This window comes from Periplaneta americana, chromosome 8, assembly GCF_040183065.1.
Source record: "Periplaneta americana isolate PAMFEO1 chromosome 8, P.americana_PAMFEO1_priV1, whole genome shotgun sequence".
NCBI lineage: Eukaryota > Metazoa > Arthropoda > Insecta > Blattodea > Blattidae > Periplaneta > Periplaneta americana.
Genome location: NC_091124.1, coordinates 184,551,564 through 184,570,346, shown reverse-complemented (window position 1 = coordinate 184,570,346; position 18,783 = coordinate 184,551,564).

The window sequence follows — 18,783 nt, the reverse complement described above, 5'->3', positions numbered from 1 at the left end:
GTGTGTGTGTGTGCGCGCGTGGGTGCGTGTTACCTTGGAGGAATGACGTCCTGTTAACGTTTGTGTATTTTTCAAGGAGAAGTAATGCTGTTTTGTTCAGATATAAACTCACAGTTACAAAGCCAGACATGTTTATCAAATGTACAAAGTGGTGATTTGTCAGAAATTAAAGTAGGCTATAAAAGGAATTAAGGAATATATTGTCTTAAACTGCAACTTGGCGTTGTGGGTATTATAGCCTATGAGTCATAACGCCATGGTACATAAATATAACAAAAGATGACGTAAATCAGCTTTATACAATAAGTTTTATTAAGATGCAGTATTATCTCAGCTTTCTGAAAACTTCAGTCGAATTGTCAATGGAAATTGAAATATTATCGGTCACAAATTAGGAACACTTTAGAATTGAAAGAAGTCGAACATTTTGTTTTAAATGAACCAAGAACAGTGATGTTTAAACTAAACTTTCTGTTTACTTAGGAAAACTTTGGATACACAAATTTTCCCTTTGACTGCAGCTGTAAACACCTCTTCGGGCCACGCTGTACTTTGATTCTTCTTCTTAAGAACTCTTGGCATACGTAGTAAGAAGTATGGTTTTCTCAGCACTTGATAACATAAAGAAGCAGAATATTGAACTACATCAATTTATAAAACTTTCACAGCCAAAACATGGAGTTATGACCCCTGATGATTTGTTTCAATCTTGGATAAAATTACAGATTTCCCTGAAAAGGTTCTCAGTCAATAAATTGGTATTAAATTGTAACAAAACTAACATAATTCAATTTAAATCCTGTCCAAATTCAACGTCGCAAATTTATAGCGCAATAATTAAAAATAGATCCCTATTAGAAACAACAACAACAACCAAATTTCTTGGCTTAAAAATCGATAATGTGTTAAATTGGAAAAATCATATTAAAGAAATTACCCCCAAACAAAATTCAACTTGTTTTGCTATTACATCTATGCGAAAGATAGTAAATATCAATACCTTAAAAGCAATATACTTTGCATACTTCCACTCGGTAATGAGTTTTGGAATAATATTCTGGGAAAATTCCACAGATAGTAACAATATATTTCTATTACAAAAAAGAGTAATTAGAATAATAGTAGGTGCCAAATGTAGGGAATCGTGTAGGACTATTTAAAAAAAACTACAAATAATGCCCATGGCTTGTCAGTATATCTTTTCATTAATAATCTTCCTCGTATGTAATCATGAAATCTCTGTAACTAATTCAACAGTTCATAGCATAAATACACGTCAAAAATGACTCTCATACTCCATCGACAAGTCTATTGTGCTATCTAAAAGGAGTGCGGTATATGGCAGTAAAAATTTTTAATAGCCTCCCTATCGATATAAAAAAATTAAACTCAAAACATAAGATTATTTAGAGCCAAATTAAAGAAGTACCTAATTTCTCACGCCTTCTATTCTGTAGGTGAATTTATGACATTCAATAACACTTCATGAAATTGATACTAAAACTTCGTGTTGTACTAGTAGACTATATTGTAAATCTCTTCTGTATATATTTCATCTAGACTGTGACTATAAATTAAGACTTTATAATAGTATTAAGTTTTTTTGACTTGTTCCATATTCTAGCTGTAAGCAATGTGTGAATACCATGGAATGTTAATAAGTGCAATACAATACAATACAAATCGCCTGTAAAGGTTAAGGAAGTGCATAAAGTTTACTGTGAGTCAATGTCACTAACATTGTACTACGATCTTATTATATGGTCAGAATAGAATTTTACTTACATTTGAAAATTTAGAAGAAGCGTTCCAAAAATGGTACTGCATGTTAACTCATGGGCCTCAAGAATGACGGCCTAAGGTACGAGTTTTTGCTGTTCTGACTACAGGTGCAGTGTGTGTCGTCTATTGAATTTCTTGAAAACTGTGTGAAATATGAGTAGTTGGCGTCATTACCTCGATTGGCATTATTCCCCTTGCCTCACGTATTTTGTCGTAAGTTTGCAATAAAATAATATACAACAATATTTTAAGTACTATATATACATTTATTCTAACATTATGATCAGTTCCGTAATTTAAATATGATCCTAACATCGTTGCTTCTGTCATTCTTCACGTATTTCTTTGTACTGTTCTTGGTATGTTTATTTCTATGAACGAGGACCATTGTGCTGACCACACGCTATCACTGTACCTGTTGGATGATCGTTCATCTCTGATGAGACATGTGGACGTGAAATCAGCAGTCGGCTGACGGATTTAATTTCATTTTATAAAATATTAATTTGCAAATAAATTAAATTCACTCGCCAGTCATGTCAATTGATGGTCATAGGAGCAGGCGCGCGCTTTAGAGCTCAGGAGAGCCTGAGCGCTTTACAGCGAAAAGGAAAGAGACATCCAAAGAGGTGGTATATGACGCTTGGTCGAGCTATATACAGGGATGGCCAGCACTGATTCAATGGATAAAGGAAAGAGAACTTATTAAAATTGTATCCATGTTAATTTTTAGATTTGTCTGAGAAGTATAAGTGCATTATAAGAATTTAAGTTTTAATTTTAAAGCTCATTTTTCACAAGTTTGATTTTTTATTCAAAAGAGATATTTTCTCAACTTATTTTTATAGAAAAGTGAAATTTTCAGATATAGGCCTATTTATTTAGTAACCCTACAGACTGTTTTCGTAAATCTAATATACCGTAAATACGTATTACTGAAGATAGTGTATTGAAAATTTTGAAAATATTCGCATGGAAATTGTTTGTAAGGGAATGAATTAACAAAGCAACTACTGTTACATCATAAGCAAAAGATATGTGCCCATGTGTTGTAAAAATGTCAGCTCTATAGCTTCAGCAGATTTCGAGAAAATAATTTAATATTCTGATGATAGGAAGTTGCTCACTAATATCACCTTAACCCTAGATGGACCAAGCTTTTTTTAGTAACACGCTGGACCAAGGGAGGGCTAATTAATGTCCACCATTATATTTTAGCTTTATGGTTGTATTTACAATTTTTGCGTAAGTATTATTTCTGTATTGAATGAATTAAGTAAGAAATAATGTATATTGAGAAACAAATATTTTTTATATCTTGAAAATTGTCAAATTAAATTAATTATTGAAAGTTAATGCTTGAACAAATTCTTATGCATTATTCACATCTTCATTCAGACTTATCAACCTCATTCACACACTCACAGCGTGTGTTTGTCTTTTGACTGTGTTTTCCACACACATACAAGTAGCATTTTCCACAAATAATGGTTGTTTTTCCTAATTTATTTAGTTTTTCACTCTTGGTGCAAAACTATTTGCTACATGTATGGCATCTCCGTTTCCCTAATAGCTGCTGCTATTTCTGCGTTGTTTTTGTGATTTTCTTTTTGAGGATGGCTTCCATTGACATAATGATATTATTCTGCAGTCCAATTATATTTGCAGCACCATGTTCCACATTTGGTTTGATTAGTTGTAACCCCAGTTCCTGTAGATAAAAGCGCCGCCTGTTTGTTTTCTTGTCATTAGATCTCCAACCTGCCTTGTGTTCTAATCATCAAATCTGATGATAGAAGATCACGAAATCTGTTCAGACTCATGCTGGCTATGTATACTGACCTTCCAAGCTCTTGGGACCATAAGTCATGGTAATCTAGGTTGTTGTAGTTATTTGCGCCCATCAAAATGAGAGTATCTATGAATGCAAGGGTTTCAGTTGGACTTGTTTCTTAGACACTCCTTCTCTCTGCTTCCTCGTTTGTGTGTTGCACAATTTTAGACGCAACTTCATCAGTAAACCCATCATTATCACCATTACCATAATCACAGTCCAGGTCTTCAATTTGTTGAACTTCATCTTCAGTTTCACTAAGACACTCATCAACAATATCATAACTTTGGTCTTCGTAATGTTCTAAAACTGCTTCCGTTTCACTTTCCATATTATATAATTATCTGCTCATATTTCTGAATCATACCACGGTCAGAGACAGAATAACACTGTTTATAAAATGAGTTTTCAATCCATACAGCAATTTCAACAATGTACGAGGCGCGTCCATAAAGTAACTTTCCCACTCGTCCCACAGCTAGCAAACACTATGTTGCGCGAAGCGACTACGTGTACGTGATAGAGTAATGTCCTGGCATGGCGCATGCTCTAGCGGAACTTCCCGAGTGCTCTCAGTAGCTTCGTTTCATTGGTTGAAGATGGACTCTCCTATTCCAGCTCCCGCCGCGTGTGAAGTGCGATCAGTGATAAAGATTTGAATGCACAGGGCATAGCGCCGATTGAAATTGATCGTCAGCTGTGCCAGGTCTATGGGCCCAAGATCATGAGCAAGCAGATGGTGCGTTGCTCCACAAGGTCGTCTGTGATGATGGTTGGCCTCCCACTGCGCTCCTCGTCCTGCACATTTTGGCGTCCTGCTGAAAATTGTCTACAGCAGCGATGCACCATCTGCTTGCTCATGACCTGGCACAGTTGACGATAAATTTCAATCGGCGCTATGCCCTATGTATTCAAAACCTTATCACTGATCGCACTTCACACGCAGCGGGAGCTGGAATAGGAGCTTCCATCTTCAACCAATGAAACGAAGCTACTGAGAGCACTCGGGAAGTTCCGCTAGCGCATGCGCCATGCCAGGACATTACTCTATCACGTACACGCAGTCGCTTCCCGCAACATATGGTTTGCTAGCTGTGGGACGAGTGGGAATGTTACTTTATGGATGCGCCTCGTAATATAATGTTGGTTTCAAAATAAGTCCATTGTTACAACATATGTTTGGAGTTGCGAATAATAAGTTCATTGTCGTAACAGAGTCCCGCGCCGTGGCATCGTGGTCTAAGGCATCCTGCCTAGGACTCGCATTACAGAATGCGCGCTACTTCGAGTTCTCATGGAGGAAGAAATTTTCTCATCAAATTTCGGCCAGTGTATGGACCGGTGCCCACCCAGCATCGTAATGTACTTGGGGAGCTACGATAAGTAGCGAAAAACCGGTTCCTCAAACCAGCTATAACGGCTGAGGGGATCATCGTGCTAACAACAAGATACCTCCGTTCTGGTTGGATGATCGTACACCTCTGCTTCGGCATGTGGACGTGAGGCTAGCAGCCAGCTGGTCGGTCTTTGCTCTTCATGGGCTGTAGTGGCATGGATTTACTTTTTTTTGTTGTAACATATATTTATAATTTCGAATAAAAAAATTGTTACGAGTTGGACCAAGAGAGGGTTATTTTGTGACCACTTCGAAATTTGGTCCATATAATTAGGTTTTCAACCAAAAAAACTTGATTTTCTTTATTGAATCATTAACTTTATACTATTTCTGACACAAAATGAGAACACCATGGTCTGAATATGTTCTATACTATAATATCAATAGTTCCAAAAACGTGTGGACATAAATTGACCCTCCCTTGGTCCATCTAGGGTTAAAAGCATAATGCGATAAGAGTTTTGTTATGTAATATTAGTTACACTTAAAACATATACAGCACCTAGGTAACTTTGCTTTGTACTGTAATATTGTTTTAATTAGTTTATTCATTACTTTTATAAGGCTAAAGGTACCATCAATATCAATTCCAACTTATCATGTCATACTCAATCTCTTTTTTTGGGATATCACTTTCTTTAAGAATGATGTGTTTCATTCACTTAGTACAGTGGAATTTAAGTGAATATTCCTTCTTAACTCTTTATTATGTTATTAACGTTTAAAACACAACTGAAATATTAAATTGGTATTAGTACTTTTATTTTACAGATAATATCAAACAGAAAGAAGCCATATAAAAATAACGATATAAAATTTCACGTTCCGTTTGAAGTTTGTGCACCACTGTTTTCTTAATCCAACAGGCTGCATATTCATATACACAATCCTTCCTCTTTCCATACTTAGCACTTGATGCCCGCGCACGACGTCAAGGTCAGAAAAATGCGCTTGCTTTCTCATCATTGTCATAGGCTATATAGAAACTAAATAAAATAAGCCTAAATGGCAAGTAAATGTATAATCTTTCAAAATAAATATAGATTGGTTTCGATTAATTCGTTCTTTTTTATATTACATAAATTGACAATTATAATTACACGTCTTCACGAATTATAACAGCCGGTAAGTGATGGAAGTACTTAAATTGGCATTAGCAACTTTCATCTATTGTATTTGAAGTATTTGGATGCATTTATTTATAATATTAAGTGCTAATGAACATCAATTTTCCAACTTCTTAATTATTAGGTCCACAAAATATCTCCAACAAATAGTAGTATTTAAAAAAATACAACTTATATACACTTTTGTCAAGTTTACGTCATAAATTGGAATTTGAAGTAGTACTAATATTAATATAGGAGAAGACTACACAGATGTGACAAGTTTGCGGTTGAACAACCAGGACTTGTATTGGTACTATATCGACCTACAGAATTGGAGTTCGATTCATATGGATTTGGGCCGGATAAACGAAAGAAGGATCCTTTCTTTAGGGGATTTCCCTGCCAATCATGTCCACAGTTGTCTCTATCCCGCACTCAGTGTCAGAAGGCATTATTTCCCACAAGTTTCTTCCCCTCAAACTTCTAAAACGAAGGGGAAGGATTCAACGATTGTATGTAAATTTATATGTATAACGTGTAGCCTATATCTTACGTATTTGGTTTATGCGACGTTTATTAGTCCGCCCAAGATTTACAATCAAAACCACATGTGATTGGCTTGAGAAAACTCGAGGTAATTTTGATGGACATCTAATTCCGTGTCAATTTTCTTTTGGGTGCATAAGTTTTCCCTATATTCACATTAAACGCTTCTCCATTGTCACATACTACCATTTTATTGAGTTTTTAATAACACTGTACCTTAAATGTAGGTTAAATAAAGATATAGGGTACTATTCATAGACATTTCGCTAGCCCGGGCTACGAGCGTGCTAAACAGGATTCATATCATATCATATCAAATCGCTAACACTGGTTTGTGAATACGAAAAACGTTAGTTCGCTGATCATCCACCGAAAGCCCGCGCTAAGAATGTCTATGAATACGGCCCTTGAACTTCAAATTGGTAGTTCTTTGTTGATGAATAGTAGCCCAAGTCTCTTCGTCGGGAATTGTTCGAGATATGTGTACATATGCATCCTTATAATAATAATAATAATAATAATAATAATAATAATAATAATAATAATAATAATAATAATGAAAGGTAAAGGTAAAGGTATCCCCGTAACATGCCATGAAGGCACTTGGGGGGCATGGAGGTAGAGCCATGCTTTCCATGACCTCGGCACTAGAATGAGGTGGTGTGGTCGGCACCACGCTCTGACCGCCTTTTACCCCCGGGAGAAACCCGGTACTCAATTTTATAGGAGGCTGAGTGAACCTCGGGGCCATTCTGAAAGTTTGGCAACGACAAAAATCCTGTCATCACCTGGGATCGAACCCCGTTCCTTCCAGTCCGTAACCAGCTGCTCTACCAACTGAGCTACGCGGCCGCCAATAATAATAATAATAATAATAATAATAATAATAATAATAATAATAATAATAATAATAATAATAATAATAATAATGTAATAATGGTTTATTTTAACTGGCAGAGTTAAGGCCATTCGGCCTTCTCTTCCACTCAACCAGTATGATAGAAAATTACTACAATGCTATGAATATAACATAATTAATACAATACAATACAATACAATACAATTCAAAGCAATACAGTACTACAATACAAGACAATATAATACATAATTAATATAATACAATGACAATTCTTTTCATCTTCACAACACCAATAAACTAATTATGTAATAATAATAATAATAATAATAATAATAATAATAGTAATGATAGTCATACCTAAATTAAATTAAATTATTAAACTCGATCACAATTATAACTTCAATTTGACTGCGCCCGTAAGAAATCGTTTAGCCTTTTCTTGAAAGTGGTTATTGTCTGGCAGCCTCTAATCTTCTGAGGTAGAGAATTTCATTCACGGGGGACTGAGACAGCAAAAGAGGATGAATAGTGGGATGTTCTATGGGCAGGAATTGCTAGGATTTGGCTCTCCTGTGACCTGGTGTTTAGATTGTGATTGGAGGATAAGTAGTAAAACCGGGACAACTATACACAAACACACAGTATTCATTCATAGTTTTCTGCCCAACAGCAAGGTCTTTCACTGCAAACCCAGCATTCTCCAATCATTCCTTTTTCCTACCTTCCTCTTTGTCTCTGCATTTGATCCATATATCTTAATGTCGTCTATCTTCTGATATCTTCTTCTTCCCCATACTCTTCTTTCATTCACCATTCCTTCCAGTGCATCCTTCAGCAGACAGTTTCTTCTCAGCCAGTGACCCAACCAATTTCTTTTTCTCTTCCTGATCAGTTTAAGCATCATTCTTTCTTCACCCACTCTCTCCGACACAGCTTCATTTCTTTCTGTCCATTTCGCGCTCCCCATCCTTCTCCATATCCACACTTCAAATGCTTCTAGTCGCTTCTCTTCACTTTGTAGTATTGTCCACTTTCTGTCACATGCAATGCCGCACTCCACACAAAGCACTTCATTGGTCTCTTCCTTAATTCTTTATCCAGAGGTCCGCAGAAGATGTTCCTTTTCCTATTAAAAACTTCCTTTGCTATTGTTAATATCTTCATGGCAACAGCTAATGTTACTGCCTATAGAGTAGTTGTTGTTCTTGTTGTTTAGTCAACTGTCCGAAAACAGGTCTGAACATCACAAGTGATACCAATAAGGCACCACTTATGAGGCAACTAGGCCAGGAGATAATAGAGTAGAGTCGCCAGTTCCTTTCCCTCTCCATTGCATATATTGCTGATTCCTATTACACTAATCACACTTTGGATGTATACAAATAAATTGTTCTTCGTCTGATTATATCGTCAACTGAGATGTACTGTCTGATAATACATGTAGGCCTGCATATGAGCCAGAACCTCAATCAGAGGTAAACATTAAAATTAATGAGTTTAATAGATTGTGTGGTACCATTCAACGTACAATAAAAGGCAAGACAAGAAGATGCACCCAAATGAAGTTCTACAGGGACATCATTTTATTTTTACTAACATTTTTAATATTAAGTTGGCTATACCTCTGGATCAACGCCGTTTGCTACCACCTTCCAGGACTGGAGTTCAATGATACTGGCGTAATATACAAACAAATCACTTTACTAGGTATAGGAGGGAAGAAAAGTAGTTCATCCATTTACGTAAACTAGGAAATATCGCGCTTTTGAGTTTGATAATTTCCATTACTTTTTGTTTGATCAAAATACAGTACAGTATTAACAACAAGTGTTTTTACTCACGAACTGAGCTTTCCATGCGGACGTATTCATTATTCAGTGTGTATTATACTGTCTACAGCACATTAGCGTACAATATAGAGAATGAAGTTAAATTGAAAAATAATCATAATATGGATATTTAACACATTTTTGAAAATGGTGGCCGTTCATTTCGATACAGGCTTCAGTTCTAATGTGCATATTATTGCACTATAGACTATTGTACCCAATCCCAATTACCAGTTTCGTCCTTCATACTAGTAACTCATGTTGAAATAATTCTGTGCCTACTCTATAAAAGAGTACCTTACGTACTGTAAATTCAGTCTTCACTTCTGCCCGATCCGAAAAGATAAAATTACTCAGACATACTATCTGCTGTCCGTCCAAGTGGTTATATCGTAGGGTCGTAGAAAGTGAGAAAATCACGTGACAGTTAATTACTTAACGAGGTACTTTTATTTAAGCTATTTTAAACACTTGTATAATATTACGTAGACGTCCAATTCCTAACAGAAATTAATGTTCTCAGAAAAGAGCTAAGACAGCCTAGCCACTAGCTGGCGAATAAAATGTGATGGGGGAAACCGGGATACGACGTAGGCAAATGGACGACAGTACCTGTGCGAAAATGATGCAATATTGAAAGCTCTTTCGTCACTGGAAAACGCGAACATATTTTTGGAACGTACTGTTTACTATGACCGTAAGGCTACTATGTCTGTATATGCGGTCTTGGATATGTGTGGAGGACGGTTGAACTTCATTAGTAGAAGGGGTAGGAGTGAAGTACATTCAAAAACTCGGGTACAATAAAAATTGAAGTAAAAATAAAATGATGTTCCTGTATAAGGTGATGGCTGTTGCCATGCTGACTTACTGCAGTGAAAATTGGACAATAAGAAGGTGCGATAAAAGAAGAGTTGAAGCGGCGGAGATAAAGTTGTTACGTTCAGTAGCGGGATTGACTCTTTTAGATAAACGACGAAGTTCAGATATCAGAGAGACTTCAGACATATCAATATATATATAATTTGAACTGGTAATGGAAATTACGGGAAAACAGCTGATTTTAATGAGTGACCCCTCATTTTCATTTTTGGCATCCAAAGTTTTTCGGAAAAGTAGTAGTTTTCAGTGAAATGTCAATTTTCCTACATAATTTTCCTATTTTCCAAAATCCATCCAGTTTTGAGAACTAATTTTATTGAATCACGGCCGACTTGATTGAATTTCAGAACAAAACACATACTACAATAAACAATAGGCTATTACACGAAGGCCATGACCTGCAGGATTGCCGACATATTTAGAGCTCAATTCAATTAGTTATTAAAAACTGATTCTGCAGTGTATAATTTTCTGAGTACAGCTGTGTATTGGATATTCAAATCTACGAAACTTGAGGTGGTTTGATGACATTATTACCATTATAAATTAAATATTATTATAGTTAATATCATAATGCATCTATTTTTCATTAATTGTACATAATATTGAAGCTATATTGATGACATGAAAGTGAAACGTTTTGAGGTTATGTAAGTAAATGTAGAGAATATCTTAATTTAGATCTTCATTTCTATAATTTACTGAGTGGCTGCTATATATAACTACAAAACTTAAGTAAGATAATAATATTGTTATTAAAAATCAAATATTTATATACTTATTAACCCAGTGGGGTTGGGTCTTTTTCATATACTTAATGGCGGTGTAGTGTATATATTGATATGTGTCATTGTCTTCAGTATTGGCTCGAGAGAGCGCAAAAATTACAGTTCCTAAGGAAAGATAAAAAGGTATTACTTACTGATAAAATAAGAGGCCTAGAAAATTTTGTAGTCTCCAGATCATTTCAGCAAGATCTCTTAGTAGGATAAAATGATTTTACGCTCTACATTTCAAGTTCTACATGCAGCAGCTGTACGAAAATGCTATTGTTCGAAAGCTTAGCAAACCTGACGTTTTTTTTTTTTTTTTTTTTTTAATTTTGCTTACAATCCACAATGACCTGAAATAGCTACTGCTATCGTCCTAACATCGATACTTGCGTTTTCGCGTTGAAACTCAAAAACTGAAGTTGGATAGGTTCAAGAAAAAGTATTTGGCCTAAAAAAATCCATTCAGAGGGAGTATGTTTCATTATTATGGAAGCAAATAACTATCAAAAAGACAAGTATTCTTCATTGAAAATAAATCTGAACAATTTTTATTTGAACGCCTAACAAACTTAGTTTGCAGCAGTATTTGCTGCACAAGCCACTAGTTTAATTTAACTGATAGAATAAATAATTCGAAACGTAATTCGTATGCACATATACAAAGAATGGCAGATGACAGACTTCCTAAAATATACATTATTAAATTACACACCAAAAGAAAAGAGAAACATTGGCCGTCCACGGGCTGGATGGGAAGATTGGAAACAGACTAACGCTTATCCATGAATGAAGAAGGTAATAATAATAATAATAATAATAATAATAATAATAATAATAATACTTTATAACTTCTTCCAATTAGAAAAGCACGACTCTTCCTCTTCTTTCAGAAGTAGCGTCTTTGATGTTGTTTTGAAATCTTTAATCTTTGTGACATTCTCTTAACGTAATTGCTTTTCTGTTTTCAATTCCTCACTCAAATTTCAAATGTTCATTATAAATAGTTGTTTTTTTTCTCGTAATATGCTGTCCTGGACCCGTCCCAAAGAGCGACGAACTATTCACTCTCTCACTTTACTCTTCAATATTCTTCAAACCTCTAACCCTAGCTACCTAGCTTCTCGTGTTCAATATTTGTCCTCATATCACGAAATAGATACTCGCTCACAACACCATATCACACTCTGCATTCCTGAACACAGGACATCCTTCTACTCTTCATCTTTCAACGTCTCTACAGCTCATCTCTGGAACTCTCTACCATAACATGTCAGAGAGTCTCGGACATTGTCTAGTTTCAAAAATAAATTAAAATTACATTTTTTGAATTAGATTCCTTTCAGTTATAAGCTCTTTTCTCTGCGATAGTTTTGTAAAAATATAGGCTATATATTTCTTTTTCCTTCCTTTCCCCCATTTTGTTCTCTTTATCAGCCGATGAATTTATTATCATAGCCTTTTTTATCGTGAATTTTATTTAATTGTCGTATTTCTTTTTTTTATTATTATTTTATTACCTACATTCCATTTTGATATATTCTTCCTTACGTTTTTCCATATTAACCATTTGCACTAAATGAGTTGCTTTCACTATATTCCACTTATTTTACTTTCTTTTTTTTCTACTATGGTATTATTTTCATGTTGTTTAGTGTCGATTTTATTATGCTATTATTATTATTATTGTTATTATTATTGTTATTATTATTATTATTATTATTATTTTGTAATATGTTAGTATTCTGTTTAACTTTTTGTTAAATTTTCATTGCTTGTATACTTTGTGACCTGGTAGAGTGTAAGAGAAGGCCCTATGGCCTTAACTCTGCCAGTATATATAAAGAATTATGATGATGATGATGATTATTATTATTATTATTATTATTATTATTATTATTATTATTTATTTGTCAAAGAGACTGAATGCAGCCTGAAAATGAATTAAAATGTCTCATCTCATCAATGTCGCTTGGCTCCTAAACGAGACATCGGAGAACTTTGGTTGTTTTACGAAAAATTATCCTAAATGCGAGATCTATCGATCCCCAGAGTTTGTTGCAGAGGTTCTGAATCACCCTGTATAATTGCTTTTACAGTACGACTGTTTGCAATTCTGATTGGACTGCTGTTCCTATTAGCTCACTGGAAGCAATCTGTTGGTTAAAGCGCAGGAAATTCAATAAGGAGAAATAGACAGATAGCAAAGACTAGAATTTCTTCCGTTAGTAATCAAATCTTTGTCGCTCCACAGACAGGATTGTTGAGTTTGTAATACGTACCGCTAGTCCTGTGGTTCTATTGATTATCTCGAGATGGGTATGTATGTGTGTGAGTGTGTGTGAGTTTGTCTGTGTAGGTTACAATTACGAATGAATTTCTGGCAGGTGTTTTTAGTTCTTTATTTAACGTCCTGTATCAACTACTAGGTTGTTTCTGAAATCCGGTAAAATACTGTCGTATGTCGAAAATCATATTACTTTCGTGAATTATTTCCAACGCTATTTTACTAGTTGGAGGTATGAAATTCTAATAATAAATTAGTAAATAATATAAAAGGTTTTGGTACCTATTTATTAAAATATGTTTATACCAATATTATACTAGGAATAATTACCATATGTTTAGAAATCATAATTTTCGTGTTACGACAATAGTTTACTGAGAGTGATTTAGCATTGATAAAATTGGTGTAAGCAAGATGATAACTTGCGTGATGATGTCAAGGATTCGCCATAAATTACCTGACATTCGCGTTACTGTTGGGGAATATCTCGAAAAAATCCAAACGGGGATCGCACTCGCGATTGAGAAGGACAAGACCGGAACAGTAGGGGAACTATTGCGATAGTCTGGGTGTTATTGCGTGTGTATTTATGCATCAAGTTTCTTGAGTATTAATTCACAATTTATATAATTACACATTTTACTAAGGAGTGGTTATCAAACTGTTATCTTTAGTACTGTGTTCTTTTATTTTGTTACCCAGTAAAGGCTGCTTCACAATAAACCGGGAACGGAAACGACAACGAGAACGGAAGGTTTTTAAAATGTACTTAAACGTGAGCATTCACGATAATTAAGGTGAAGCTTCCCGGAGCCCGGGAACGGGAATGGGAACGGGAACGTGAGAGTTGGCCAAGTTTTAACTTTGCCGTTCTCGTTTCCGATCACAGCCTACTAGATACATTCTGTTGTCATCAAAAGACGATTTGGACGTCCTATATTTTATAGCAAGGAGCCCGTGACATAATTTTCCTTTCATACATTGTTTGTAACCAACTCATAAATTCAGTAGAATCATTTTCAATATATGCTACGCGTATTTGTGATCAGATAACCAGGTTAATTCAATTCTCAAACATTCTGGGTCATAAATTTTGAACTTAGTTAGCCTGTGTTTATGTTCGCTTGGCTTGTACTCAAGAGAGAACGCCATTGGTCAATCTCGCACAAATTACGCCAGAATGCGTAATATCGATTTTATGTGTTATTGACATTCATATTATGCATAAAGGCTGGTTCACAATAAACCGGGAACGGAAACGACAACGAGAACGAGAACGGAAATAAAGTTAAAATAAATGTATTTAAATGTTAGCATTCACAATAGTTAATTGTGAATGCTCACATTTAAATATATTTATTTTAACAATATTCCCGTTCTCGTTCTCGTTGTCGTTTCAATTCCCGGTTTATTGTGAACCAGCCTTAATCGTTTCCGCTCCCGGTTGATTGTGATTCAAAATCTTCACGTGCTCGTTCTCCGTTTTCCCTCCTCGTTTTGGTTCTCGTTCCCGATTTATTGTGAACCAGCCTTAAAGTGGAACTCCTCAACAACAAAATTCTTACGCGAATTAAAAAGTGTGCGCTATTAAGAAAGGTTCGTAAGAGGAAATATTAATGAAATGTTATAAAATGTGTTCTATGTTATATCCTAACACTACTGTTGTACCCATTTCTGACACCAATTTTTGTTATACTAATTCTGACACCAATATTTATTATACCATTTCTGACACCATAATTTATTGTTAAGCTCTTCACATCTGACACCAGTGTTTTGTCGTGCCACTTGCTACGACAAGGGCGGATGGCGTATCTTTGAGATAATCGCTAGTTATAATCTCTATCAAGACAACACAAACGAATCAGACACTGCTTTATACTTTATAAACTGTTCTTTCTTATGGATAGGAGGGATTCCTACTTGAATGTGATCTCAGGGTTTCGAAATAACCACAAGTGTAGAAATTCACTATTACTAAGTTTATTAATAAAATAAAATATTGAGTGTTGAACGATTTGGAAAGTATGAAAATTTCTGTTTATTCTGAAGTACCAAGATAACTAGTTAAATGAAAAGTCTAAAGAATGAACTGATGATTTTACTTACAATAGATAGTAGGGCGAACCCTAATGCTGTTCTCAGTTGATCCCATTATCGATGCCATTTTCAGAACTTCGCTACTCCATGACCGCTGTCTTGACCAATAACTAATGACCTCGTTTTCGACGTTCCATGTCCTTTTATAAATTCTCGAACCGCGTCCTTTGTGACGTAACAGAGTAACGCTATTTTACCCGCGAATCTTCTAAAAACGGTATTGCATTCACTAAACACCACGCTTCTGATTCTTAACCATTCTTTCAAATCGGCGTTTCCGGTCGTTACTTAGAACAATATGGATTCAAGGAACTTTCACGACTGAATCTGTTTTTGACTTGACCAATGGAAATCCAGAGTTGCGGAATCATTGCCAATTAAAATGTCTCGCGAGAGACGCTGCATAAAATATGTATCTTTCGCTATGTGTCAGCTGTTGCTAAGACTAACTTCTTGCTATGAGTCAAATGCAAACGTACGCATGCCTACCTTATTCAAGGACTGGACTGTACTGTAATCTGTACTCTGTCGAAACAGGAAGCGAGCTCTTTCGCATGTAAAGCATGTATGCATGTATTAATAATACGATTTCGTTGCTTTAAAATAAAGTAAAAATATATTGCTTATGGTCATAATAAAGTTATGATTGCTTATCATAATCCCTGCGCACAACACTACGAATATGTTTCAGATTACAGTACAAGGTGAATCGTAAGTAATGTCATTAAATTCAGGGAGTTATTTTTCAGATATTTAAAACAAAAACGTTTAGGCCTAATACACTTTTGCTCGTTCTTGCTTTCTTTTCGAAGTAAAAAATGTTTTATATGAAAAGTTTCGTGGCGTGTTTCGGGAAAGGCATTGATTTTATTCTCAAGATGCTCAGTCAATTTAAGAGTGCAGTGTATTATGATAATACATGTTTCAAAGAGTTTTAGTTTTGTCCTATAAAGCTGCAGAAATTTTATCCGAACAAATGTAACATTATAAAATTCCTTTGCAGAACGAAAAGTTTCATTTCTTCGGATCAGATTTCTACATGTTTAAAGGACTTACTTTTACTCTTGAGGGCCTCTCCACTTTTCAGTGGTTACCCTTTATTCCCATTTTCCATCTGCGTCTGTCATTCCAATCCTGCTCATTTAGTCCCTTATCATTCATCATCCTCAATATTCCAGCCTTCCATGAATTTCTAGGCCAACCTCGTTTCTTTCTACCAGCTGGAGACCACTGAAGTAGCACGTTTGGCCACCTCCCCTCATCCATCCTCCTTACATGACCATACCACTGAAGTTGTCTACTCTCAATTCTTGCAATCACCGATTCTTCCATGTTCATTATCCTTCTAACATCCTCGTTTCTTCTCTTTTCCAGCCTGGATATTCTAGCACCTCTCCTTATGCCGTCCATTTCAACTGCCTGTATCTTACTTTTTTGGCCTTCCGATAGACTCCAACCTTCAGCCCCATAAGTCAATATATTTTCCACTATAACCTCAAGAATTCTCTTTTTTGTTTGCATTGTTATTGTCCTGCTCCATAGCACTCCATTCAACATCTTTATTGCTCCTCTACCCTGCATTATCCTATAATCTATATCCGCTTTACAGTTTCCAGTCTCATGCAAAACCGACCCCAAATATTTAAACTCCTTCACTATTTTAATTATTCCTTGGGGCAACTTTATATTTCGTCCATCTCCACCTATCACCAGGTATTCGGTTTTACTCATATTAACTTTCAGTCCCCCTGCTTCAAATGCTTCAAGGAGTTTCCTTACCATACATTTTGCATCTTCTCGAGATTGCGCAATTATCACCTGATCGTCTGCAAATAGCAGCGAGTGCACTGTCTCATTTCCAACTGGAATTCCCATTCCTCGACATGAGTTATTCAGTATCTGCTGGATATATATTTTAAACAAGGTAGGGGATATGCTACAGCCTTGTCTCAAGCCTTTGGTTGTATAGAAGGCAGCTGATAACCTTTTTCCTGTCTTAACAGCAGCTTGACAGTCTTTATATAGCCTCTGAATTAACGCTATTAGGGGTAAACTAACACCAATACCTTTTATTTCTTCCCACAACTGCTTTATAGGAACCGAGTCGTATGCTTTCTCTAAGTCAATGAATACTAAATGTGTTTCCTTTCCTTTAGCATACATTTTTTCACTTATCTGTCTCAAATTAAATATATTATCCATACAACTCCTTCCTATAGTAAAGCCTGCCTGATCTTCCGATATCTTCCCTTCTATTTCTTCCTCTAATCTATTCTTGATGATACTATTAAAAATCCTGCTAATGGAAGGCATGACACTTATTCCCCTGTAGTTGTTAGGGTCCTTCTTATCCACTTTTTTATGGATAGCGGAAATATATGATATTTTCCAGTCTTCTGGAATTTCATCTCCTTCAAGAATTTGGTTGAACATCTTAGTAATAAGCCTTACTAACAGAGGAGGTCCATATTTCCATAACTCTGCTGTAACACCACCAGGTCCACTAGCCTTACCACTCTTGCTTTCCTTCAACGCCTCTCTAACATGTTTAAAGGACAAGAACTAAAATTCTTTCAATCATCTACTATCATAATACAGTGCTCTCTTAAATTGACTGAGCATATTGGAAATTAAATCAATGGATTTCCAAAAAAAAACTTGCTATGAACTGTTTAATATACTGTAAGATAATTTTTATCTAGAAAAGGAAAGAAACACGAACAAAATTATATTAAACTTTTTTGTTTGAAATATCTCAAAGAATAACCTCGTGAAATTAATGACATTACTTACGGCTCATTCTGTATACCTCGTTTAATGCTCTCTCTCTCTCCCTCTCTCTCTCTCTCTCTCTCTCTCTCTCTCTATATATATATATATATATATATATATATATATATATATATATATATATACATATATATTACTATCTTCTCCATTATAAAATGTTTAAGTGTGTTTACTCACTCTTTATATTCAGAAAATCTACTGATCATTATTAACGTTGTTTGATTTAACGATTCTTAAGTGCAGAATTTACATAATAAAATATGGGATTATCATAATTCTGACATAACAAAATTGAGTCACATTCCTTGCAATACAGACGTGGACAAATTATTAGACAAAACGCTTTTCTTGGAAACATAATATAATTCGTCATATCAACTATCGGTATAATTCACAGAGTCTCTATTATCGTAAATGTGATTTTTTACATCTTCTGGTATATTTTTCCAACGGTTAAGTATATTTTATCTGGCTGTGTTGGTACTACTGGTGTTTTAATTATATACTGCACAAGATATTCAACAGTCTGTTCTCTCATGGCCTGCAAGAAAACCGGACATGAACAAAATTGAAAATCTGTGATATATACTGTAGACGAA